The sequence below is a fragment of the Dama dama genome, chromosome 6, assembly GCF_033118175.1.
Source record: "Dama dama isolate Ldn47 chromosome 6, ASM3311817v1, whole genome shotgun sequence".
NCBI classification, from domain to species: Eukaryota; Metazoa; Chordata; class Mammalia; order Artiodactyla; family Cervidae; genus Dama; species Dama dama.
The window spans coordinates 41,299,476-41,310,760 of NC_083686.1; positions in this window are offsets into that span (position 1 = coordinate 41,299,476).

The following is an 11,285-nucleotide window of genomic DNA, read 5'->3' on the forward strand; positions in this document are numbered from 1 at the left end:
AATATAACCATATTTATTTTTTATTTCATTTTACCATAAGTCTTGACATATTTATTTGCTAGCTTTTTGAATTCTAGCATAATATATTGACTAGTTCCTAGGTATATTGTTAATGAGAGGTACTTGCCATTATCAAATCCTGCTCTAAAGATTCTGTTTTAATTATTAATATTTGACTTGTCATCACAGCCTCAAGTATTTTTTTTCTGATAAAAAATAAATTGACATATATGTATCAAAAGAGGGTTTTCTTAAAATATTAATTCAGAAGGAATGCTACCAGTATATGGGTAAATCAAATTTGACTTTGTTAAGCTTTTTTTTTTTTTTTTCATTCCACTTCTTTTAAAGTTCTATAATGAAACTTCCTGCATAGAAAACTGGTTAATCTTACACTTATCAATTGAGCAAAAGAAAGACAGAGTGAGAGAGGGCAGGGGAATTAGCAAACACTACTGCAACAGTTTAGTGGAAAATAAAGTACAATAGTTTTAGGGACAATGTTCTTAATAAACTATTAAAACTATTATAACTATTAAAATTATTAAACTATTAAAACATAGTAGTTTTAAGGACACTGTTCTTAATTTGGAAAAACATCCAAGACTAGTGATTCCCACAGCTTTAGAGGAGAAAGAAAAGCCCTATCATTTGACCAAGTGAGACTACTATAAAATATTTTTATTTCATTTGGTTGCTCTAAAACAGTATTTCTAGAGTAAGGCAAAAAGACAAATGGTAGTAAATTCAGAATATTCATATACAATAAAAATCTATTGTTGAAAAGAAAAATTCTCTTCTGTCTTTTTACAGTGCAGTGATGAAAGAACTATTAAAATATACAGGGCACATTTAGAATAGTTTCTATTACCACTAAATAAATTTTAAAACAAAATTTTAGACTCTATTTAGAAGATTTAAAATTGAAAATAGAGAAGTAATATCTCACAAATGTTAAATTTAAAAATATGATTTTATTATTACTTTTCCTCAGTACATTTCAATTTTTCTAATTCAGAGAGCTTAATAATAATGTGTTTATGACAAATAAAGACAGAAATGAATCTGATTGGTGAATTACTGTATTAATATTACATATAATTATCTCTTTGCAATTAAGAACTTCAAATCTAAAGTTTGCTGCTAAACTCAATTTTGCATCCTAGAAATAAAATCTCTCAAAAAATTCTATGAGAATAATTTTATTTACTTATGTTACAAGCTTGTATGTAAAAAAGACAATTTAATTGATTCCTTTCTTCATCAAATTCATTTGCAAAGTAGCTACAATAATTAATATTAAAATTAGCTTCCTGATTTTGGAATTTGTAAAAGTCATCTATCAGCATATATAGATTCCTTTACCACTGCCCTTCCCAGGTGGTGTATGGTAAAGAACCTGCCTGCCAATGCATGAGATGTAACAGACGCAGGTTCCATTCCTGGGTTGGAAAGATCCCCTGGAGGAGAGCATAGCAACCGACTCCAGTATTCTTGCCTGGAGAATCCCATTCTAGAGGAACCTAGAGGGCTACAGTCCATAGGGTTGCAATAGTCGGACATAACTGAACCTTCTTAGAACACACATATATATGCTATGCCCTCCTCCAGGGGATCTTCACAACCCAGGGATCAAACCCACATCTCTTAAGTATCCTGCATTGGCAGGCAGGTTCTTTACCTGTATTGCCACCTGGAAAGCCAGTTAAAGACAACATCACCACCAAAAAAATAAAAAAGACAAATCTGACAAATTTTTTTCAAGTCCTGCTTCCACCTATGGTGCATCAGTTGGGCTACCCACGTGGCGCTAGTGGTAAAGAATCTGCCTGCCAATGCAGGGGACGAAAGAGATGCAGGTTCGATCCCTGGGTCGGGGAAATCCCCTGGAGGAGGAAATGGCAACCGACTCGTGTTCTGCCTGGAGAATCCCACAGACAGAGGAGCCTGGCAGGCTACAGTCCAAGGGGTCACAAAGAGTCAGACACGACTGAAGTGACTTAGCATGCACGCATCACTTTGGCATGGTGGAAAAGTTGATATCTAATATTCTCGTCTTTGAGTATATTTGAAATAGAGACAGAAATTTTCCATGTTGATATTTCCATCAGTGGTGAAAAAATATGCTATAGACAAATTTGTGTCTTAGATTTATCCCCAAACTGTGTGTTTAAAGTTAATTGTTGCAACATCATCTATAGCTTGGAAATCCAGTAGGATGTACAATAACGTTGTAGTTACATGTATTTAGAAATATGTGTGATGTGGTTTTTGCTGAGCAGAAAGGGACAGCTCTCCTAGATGCATGGTTCCCAAAGTGTGAATCAATTTGACTTCCAAGTTTTAAAGGAGATACATCTGCAGAAATTAATTATGAATTAGTAGACTTTTCTGTATACATTTTTTAATTTCATAGACTGAATTGAAGTTATGTGAAATGTTACAGAAAGCAAAAAATGCTGTTCTAATGTTGCCCAAATAATGAGAGAACATATTTCTTAGTGTGAGGTTAAGAGACACACACATATTCAATATTTGCATCTAAGGAAAATCATACAAAAACAGGCAAAAAGTTTTTTGTTCAATTCTTTTAATTACTTGCCTTATAATTGTTAGAATCAATGAAATGCCAAATAAAACTATTTTTTAAAGTTATCGTTTACTGACTCCTCAATACTGGTCTGTTCATCAATCTATTAATTAATTTATAAAGTAAGTGTGAGTTGAGTATGGCAGAAATCGCCATAGCCAGTGTTTTAATTTGTGTACCAAGAGGTGTGAACATGACATTCCCTCCTACATGATCTGAGTAGTAGCACCTGCACTAGTTAAGATAATGGAAACTAAATATTTCCTAAATGTTTCTGAAATTGATGAAGCTTTGAAATCCAAGTGGAGAAGACTCTTGAGAGTCCCTTGGACTGCAAAGAGATCCAACCAGTCCATGCTAAAGGAAATGAGTCCTGAATATTCATCGGAAGGACTGATGCTGAAGCTGAAACTCCAATACTTTGGCCACCTGATGCAATGAACTGACTCATTTGAAAATACCTTGATGCTGGGAAAGATTGAAGGTGGGAGGAAAGGGGGACGACAGAGGATGAGATTGTTGGATGGCATCACCAACTCAATGGATATGAGTTTGAGCAAACTCTGGGAGCTGGTGATGGACAGGGAAGCTTGGCCTGCTTCATGGCGTGTGTCCATGGGGTCGCAAAGAGTCGGACATGACTGAGTGACTGAACTGAACTGAACTGATACCTCATATTATATAAGTAGAAAATTACCTGCGGTCTCTCGGTTGCTCTCTGAAGATTATATTTTTAACAGTAGATAGTGTGAAGTTAGGAAGAATATTCTACACTCAAGTATATTTCAAAAAAAAATCTTTAATGATCAGCATCAAGTCAATTCATAATTATATTCTCTTTCTAGAGCATTTCATAGTTAAGTTGAATAAAAGTACAGGTTTAATGGTTTAGATTCATAAAATTCAATAGATTTTGTGGTTTATATTATGCTGTATTTTCTCTAACACATCATCTTTTATATTTCAAAGCAATCTTGATGTAAAAAATGAGAACAATAAACATGATTGTAATTAGAGAGACTTTGTTAAATGTGCTTTAATAGGTTCTATTGTGAGATGTGTCTGATATGCAAGCAGAAATGAAGACTAGCATACTTAAGTAGAAAAGATAAACAAACCACATGGTTAGTGAGGAGATATAGAGCTTGAAATTGTTTGGTCTAGGAAGACATCTAAAATACAATTTGGTACATACAGAAAATGTAATTAAATGATAATTGCACCAAAGCACAATGAGTGTGGGATAAACAGCTTGTGAATCAATAAACCATGAGGTGGCAGGCTGAGGTATTTATTGATTTATGATTCATTTAACTCCAAGTTTACTCCATTTCTAATTCAATTGGAACTACTGTATTATCCTTCATTTTGAGAGCTGGGTGAAGTGATTGTATCATTTCATATGGGGAAAAGACTGTCTGAATTAATATCAGTTTTAGGTTTTATGTGAGTACACTCCTGAGTTTTTTTTTTTTCCTATTTACTTACCAAATCTATGGGCTATGATATATCACTACACTAAAATTTTTCTAGGAACATTAAAATTTACAATCAAAAACTTTAGACCAGCATAGATTTCTAGTGGGTGAAATTCTGTCATTTTATTAAGACATAAATATTATCTTTTAATACATAGCCTACCCTGGATTCTAACAAAAAGCATTACCCTAGGAAAACTATAAATTTTAAATAAATCAGACATTCTTATTGTTGCCAGGGAGTGTCATGATTAGCTTCTGCATATATGTGTATACATATGTATACACAAATATATATATATATACAGACAAATATATGTGTGTATATATATAAATATATATATATACATATACATATATATATATATATATATATTTGTTGCTACATTTAACACATTCATACAATTTAGTACATACAGAAAATGTAATTAAACATCAATGTAGTTTACTATCCAGTGTTTATCAGAGCTGAAAAATTGAAAAGACTTATAGAAGTGTAACCTCTTGTTTTAATGCGTTGCTTTTGTATAGGCAGGTTCTTGCATAATGCTTATAAGTAAAATTTGGGACTTTGTTGTTAGGTATTTTAAAACTTGGTTTTCATGCCTTGAGCATGTGTTTCTATGTTATAAAACAGAATATATTATATTTTGACAGGAAATATACCAGTTGATTTATGAGCACATGTGGCAGAGTTTTTTGAACAAATCAGTTCCCACAATGAAATGTCACTAGAAAGATGATTTGTATATGAAATTCAAGTACTTAAGATTAAAGTTGCTAAGGAAAACTGAAGTTAGTCTACACCTGAAGATATAAATAAGTTTGACTAAAACAAAAGCAGTGTCTTACATCAAATTATTAGCTGATAAAATTCCTGAGAGGCCTGGTTATCTCTATCTCTGAGCCACTGTTCCTACTGAATTTGTTTAGTTCATGGATTTTCTCTTCCTCCAGGGCACCTTGCCCCTTTCTATACAGTACTTATGTTGATGCAAAACTCAAGCCGTCTCAACTTTATTATACTCCACTACCTGCTACCAGCATACCCTTACACACACACACACACACACACACCAGCATTTATTTGTAGCAAAATTCTTTGAAGTATACTTGCATTGTAGTAGATCAAGTAACATGATGAGGAATGATAAATATCTTATTTCTAAAACAGTACAAAACAAAAAATCAAAACAATACATAAGGTATTCATCTGCCTGTTCTGAGGATTTTAGTCCTTATCCTTTTTCAAATTTATACTAAAAAAAGAGAAAAAAAATAAACTACCAGCCAAAGATGCCAACTCATTTTGTTATTAAGGGAAATTATTTGTCATTATGTAATATCATCTCATACATAAATATATGGAGACATTATAACTAGAACATCTATATGCAGGAAACATAAATTTGATTTAGACAACTGACAAATTTTACTTCACTTGCTTCCTTCTTTATAAAAAATATGATAGTACAGTTATCTGATAGAAAATACCAGAAAATTTTAAAAGTTCAACTATCTAACAGTGATTAAATATAAATTGAAATAAATTTTTTAAAGATGATTAATTAAAAAAAAAAAGATGATTAATTTAAAATATGGACACAATTTAAAAGTCCATAGATCAATTGGTAAAGAAGATATGATATAAACACAATGGAATACTGTTGTATATTTGCTAAGTTGTGTCCCCATGGACATGGCCCACCAGGCTTCTCTGCCAATAGAATTTCCCAGGAAAAAATATTGGAGTCAGTTGCCGTTTCCTTCCTCAGGGGATCTTCTAACCCAAGGATTGAACCCACATCTCCTGAATTGGTAGGCAGATTCTTAATCACTGAACCACCCCAGAAGCCCGAGGAAATTACTGGTGGTGGTGGTGGTTTAGTTGCTAAGTCATGTCTGACTCGCGACTCCATGGACTGTAGCCCGCCAGGCTCCTCTGTCCATGGGATTTTCCAGGTAAGAATACTGGAGTGGGTTTCCATTTTCTTCTCCAGGGGATCTTTCCGACCCATGAATCGAACCTGGGTCTCCTGCATTGCAGGCAGATTCTTTGCCAATTGAGCTATGAGGGAAGCCCTCATAAGGAAATTATTATCCATTAGTAAAAAGAAGGAAACAATGCCATTTACAGTAGTTGGACACAGAGATAATCATATTAAGTGAAGTAAGCCAGAGAAAGACAAATATAATGATATCACTTATTTGTGGAATCTAAAAAAAAAAACAAAACAAAACAAAAAAAACACACACTTGAACTTATTTACAAAACAGAAACAGATCCACAGACATAGAAAACAAGCTTATGCTTACCAAAGGAGAAAGGAGGGGGGCTAAAGGGATGAATTAGGAATTGGGGATTAACATATACAAACTCAGTTCAGTTCAGTTTATTTCAGTCGGTCAGTCGTGTCTGACACTTTGCGACCCCATGAATCTCAGCATGTCAGGCCTCCCTGTTCATCACCAACTCCTGGAGTTTACTCAAACTCATGCCCATCGAGTTGGTGATGCCATCCAGCCATCTCATCCTCTGTCGTCCCCTTCTCCTCCTGCCCCCAATCCCTCCCAGCATCAGGGTTTTTTCCAATGAGTCAACTCTTCGCATCAGGTGGCCAAAGTATTGGAGTTTCATCTTCAGCATCAGTCCTTTCAATGAACACCCAGGACTGATCTCCTTTAGGATGGACTGGTTGGATCTCCTTGCAGTCCAAGGGACTCTCGAGAGTCTTCTCCAACACCACAGTTCAAAATCATCAAATTTTTGGTGCTCAGCTTTCTTCACAGTCCAACTCTCACATCCATACATGACCACTGGAAAAACCAGAGCCTTGACCAGACCGACCTTTGTTGGCAAAGTAATGTTCCTGCTTTTTAATATGCTGTCTAGGTTGGTCATAACTTTCCTTCCAAGGAATAAGAGTCTTTTAATTTCATGGCTGCAATCACCATCTGCAGTGATTTTGGAGCCCCCCAAAAATGAAGTCTGACACTGTTTCCACTGTTTTCCCATCTATTTCCCATGAGGTGACTGGACCAGATGCCACAATCTTAGTTTTCTGAATGTTAAGCCTTAAGCCAACTTTTTTACTCTTCTCTTTCACTTTCATCAAGAGGCTCTTTAGTTCCTCTTCACTTTCTGCCATAAGGGTGGTTCCATCTGTATATATGAGGTTATTGATATTTCTCCCGGCTCTTGATTCCAGCTTATGCTTCTTATAGCCCAGCGTTTCTCATGATGTACTCTGCACATAAGTTAAATAAGCAGGGTGACAATATACAGCCTTGAAGTACTCCTTTCCCAATTTACAACCAGTCTGTTGTTCCATGTCCAGTTCTAACTGTGGCTTCCTGACCTGCATACAGGTTTCTCTAGAGGCAGGTCACATGGTCTGGTATTCCCATCTCTTTCAGAATTTTCCACAGTTCATTGTGATCCACACAGTCAAAGGCTTTGGCATAGTCAATAAAGCAGAAACAGATGTTCTGGAACTCTTGCTTTTTCAATGATCCAGAGGATGTTGGCAATTTGATCTCTGGCTCCTCTGCCTTTTCTAAAACCAGCTTGAACACCTGGAAGTTCACAGTTCACATATTGTTGAAGCCTGGCTTGGAGAATTTTGAGCATTACTTTACTAACATGTGAGATGAGTGCAATTGTGTGGTAGTTTGTGCATTCTTTGGTATTGGCTTTCTTTGGGATTGGAATGAAAACTGACCTTTTCCAGTCCTGTGGCCACTGCTGAGTTTTCCAAATTTGCTGGCATATTGAGTGCAGCACTTTCACAGCATCATCTTTCAGGATTTTAAATAGCTCAAGTGTAATTCCATCACACCCACCAGCTTTGTTCGTAGTGAGGCTTCCTAAGGCCCACTTGACTTCACATTCTTGGATGTCTGGCTCTAGGTCAGTGATCACACCATTGTGATTATCTGGGTCATGAAGATCTCTTTTGTACAGTTCTTCTGTGTATTCTTGCCACCTCTTCTTAATATCTTCTGCTTCTGTTATGTACATACCGTTTCGGTCCTTTATCAAACCCATCTTTGCCTGAAATATTCCCTTGATATCTCTAATTTTCTTGAAAAGATCTCTAGTCTTTCCCATTCTGTTGTTTTCCTCTATTTCTTTGCATTGATCGCTGAGGAAGGCTTTCTTATCTCTCCTTGCTATTCTTTGGAACTCTGCATTCAAATAGGAATATCTTTCCTTTTCTCCTTTGCTTTTCGCTTCTCTTCACAGCTATTTTTAAGGCCTCCTCAGCCAACCATTTTACCTTTTTCCATTTCTTTTCCATGGGGATGGTCTTGATCCCTGCCTCCTGTACAATGTCATGAACCTCTGTCCATTGTTCTTCAGGCTCTCTGTCTATCAGATGTAGTCCCTTAAATCTATTTCTCACTGTATATTCATAAGGGATTTGATTTAGGTCATACCTGAATGGTCTAGTGGTTTTCCCTACTTTCTTCAGTTTAAGTCTGAATTTGGCAATAAGGAGTTCATGATCTGAGCCACAGTCAGCTCCTGGTCCTGTTTTTGCAGACTGTATAGAGCTTCTCCATCTTTGGCTGCAAAGAATATAATCAATCTGATTTCCGTGTTGACCATCTGTTGATGTCCATGTGTAGAGTTTTCTCTTGTGTTGTTGGAAGAGGGGATTTGTTAGGACGAGTGCGTTCTCTTGGCAAAACTCTGTTAGCCTTTGCCCTGCTTCATTCCATGCTCCAAGGCCAAATTTGCCTGTTACTCCAGGTGTTTCTTGACTTCCCACTTTTGCATTCCAGTCCCCTATAATGAAAAGGACATCTTTTGTGGGTGTTAGTTCTAAAAGGTCTTGTAGGTCTTCATAGAATCGTTCAACTTCAGCTTCTTCAGCATTACTGGTTGGGGCACAGGCTTGGATTACCGTGATATTGAATGGTTTGCCTTGGAAACGAACAGAGATCATTCTGTCATTTATGAGATTGCATCCAAGTACTGCATTTCAGACTCTCTCATTGACCATGATGCCTACTCCATTTCTTCTAAGGGATTCCTGCCCACAGTAGTAGATATAATGGTCATCTGAGTTAAATTCACCCATTCCAGTCCATTTTAGTTCGCTGATACCTAGAATGTCAACATCCATTCTTTTCAAGTCCTGTTTGACCACTTCCAATTTGCCTTGAGTCATGGACCTAACACTCCAGGTTCCTATGCAATATTGCCGTTTACAGCATTGGACCTTGCTTCTATCACCAGTCACATCCACAACTGGGCATTGTTTTTGCTTTGGATCCATCCCTTCATTCTTTCTGGAGTTATTTCTCCTCTGATCTCCAGTAGCATATTGGGCACCTACCGACCTGGGGAGTTCCTCTTTCAGTATCCTATCATTTTGCCTTCTCATACTATTCATGGGGATCTCAAGGCAAGAATACTGAGGTGGTTTGCCATTCCCTTCTCCAGTGGACTACATTCTGTCAGACCTCTCCATCATGACCCTACCGTCTTGGGTGGCCCCACACAGCATGGCTTAATTTCATTGAATTAGACATGACTGTGGTCCTGTGATCAGATTGGCTAGTTTTCTGTGATTATGGTTTTAGTGTGTCTGCCCTCTGATGCCCTCTCGCAACATCTACTGTCTTACTTGGGTTTCTCGTACCTCAGATGTGGGGTATCTCTTCACGGCTGCTCCAGCAAAGCACAGCCACTGCTGCTTACCTTGGACGAGGGGTATCTTCTCACGGCCGCCCCTCCTGACCTTAAACATGGAGTAGCTACTCTGGGATTTTCCAGGCAAGAATACTAGAGTGGGTTGCCATTTCCTTCTCCAGGGGTTCTTCCCGAGTCAGGGATTGAACCCGGGTCTCCTGTATTGCAGGCAGACGCTTTACCATCTGAGCTACCAAGGAAGCCCTGAACATGGAGTAGCTACTCTACTATATATAAAATAGATAACCATCAAGGACCTACTGTAGAGCAAGGAAAATATACTCACTATTGTGTAATAATGTGGCAGTGATCCATCATAGGAGTTTCAAAACGGGGCTGCAAAGATGATAAAGAGAAACAATGAGGTGGGTGCAATTGCCAAAAGTGCAGACCCAAACCAGTAACTGGGTAACTATCCCTCATTCCCCAATCTACATAAAAGAAGAATTACAGAAAGCTCCCAAACGGGGCTCCAGTCAAGATCTAGGAGGCCATGGGTGTCTAGTTAATGAACTAGATAAGGCTTATTCAGACAAGAAGGACATAATCTGGGGAAGATTCACAGACTGATTCCAGTTTCATGCTGAGAGTACCAGAACATTTCAGGCACCTCTTGGTTATAGTTAGGCTCATTTTCTGGGTGGATAGAACCATTTCCTGCTGGAACTGAATTGGTAGCTGAAGTGGTTAAGGAATTTCTAAAAGAAATAATCTCCAGGTTTGGGCTCCCAGGATCTCTATCAAGCGGTAATGGCTCAACCTGTGGGTCTCAAGTGAAGAAAGAGAAAGCAAGTGACTAGGGAATAAAATGGATCACACACTTAGTCTGGAGAACTCCTTTGTTAGGGAAAGCAAAGAAATCCACTCAGACCTTGAAATGGGCATTAGCTAAGCTATGCAATGAAACTCAAGAATGTTGGATTAAGTTGCTTCTGACTATCCTGCTCCACCTGTGATTAGCTCCAAGGGATAAAGTTAAGTGAATTTGAACTTTTGTATGGTAGACTCATTTCCCAAGGCCCCAAAGGGCCACTTTAACCCCTTAGAAATGGAGAACTCAGGTGTATGCCCTCCAGGTAGGAGAAACCAAGAAAATTCTCATTGCATATAATAACCAAATGTTGCCCACGGGGACCTGGCCCTTTGCCCCATCTGGTCAGGAGATTGGGTGAATCTAAAAACCTGGAAAACCAACAGCCTGAAAGATGAGCTCACGTCTAAGTGGAACGGATGCCGCGTGGTGATCCTGACTATCCATTCTGCCCTGAAATTACAGCTGTATCTCTCCAGAGGTTCATCACACTTGAATGAGGAGGGCACCTGAGCCTCAGACTCCAGAGAGACAACCTGAGGCAACAGACTCCCTTGGCTACTTGTGTGACCCTCCCACTGTTCTGAAGCTTCTCTTTCGAAAACAAGTGAGGCAGTGAGCCTCAACATCAGGGCAGGCACAAGACCTAGATACCTTCATTTTGGGGGGAAAATTTGATCTGTGATCATTCTCCTTTTGCTAATA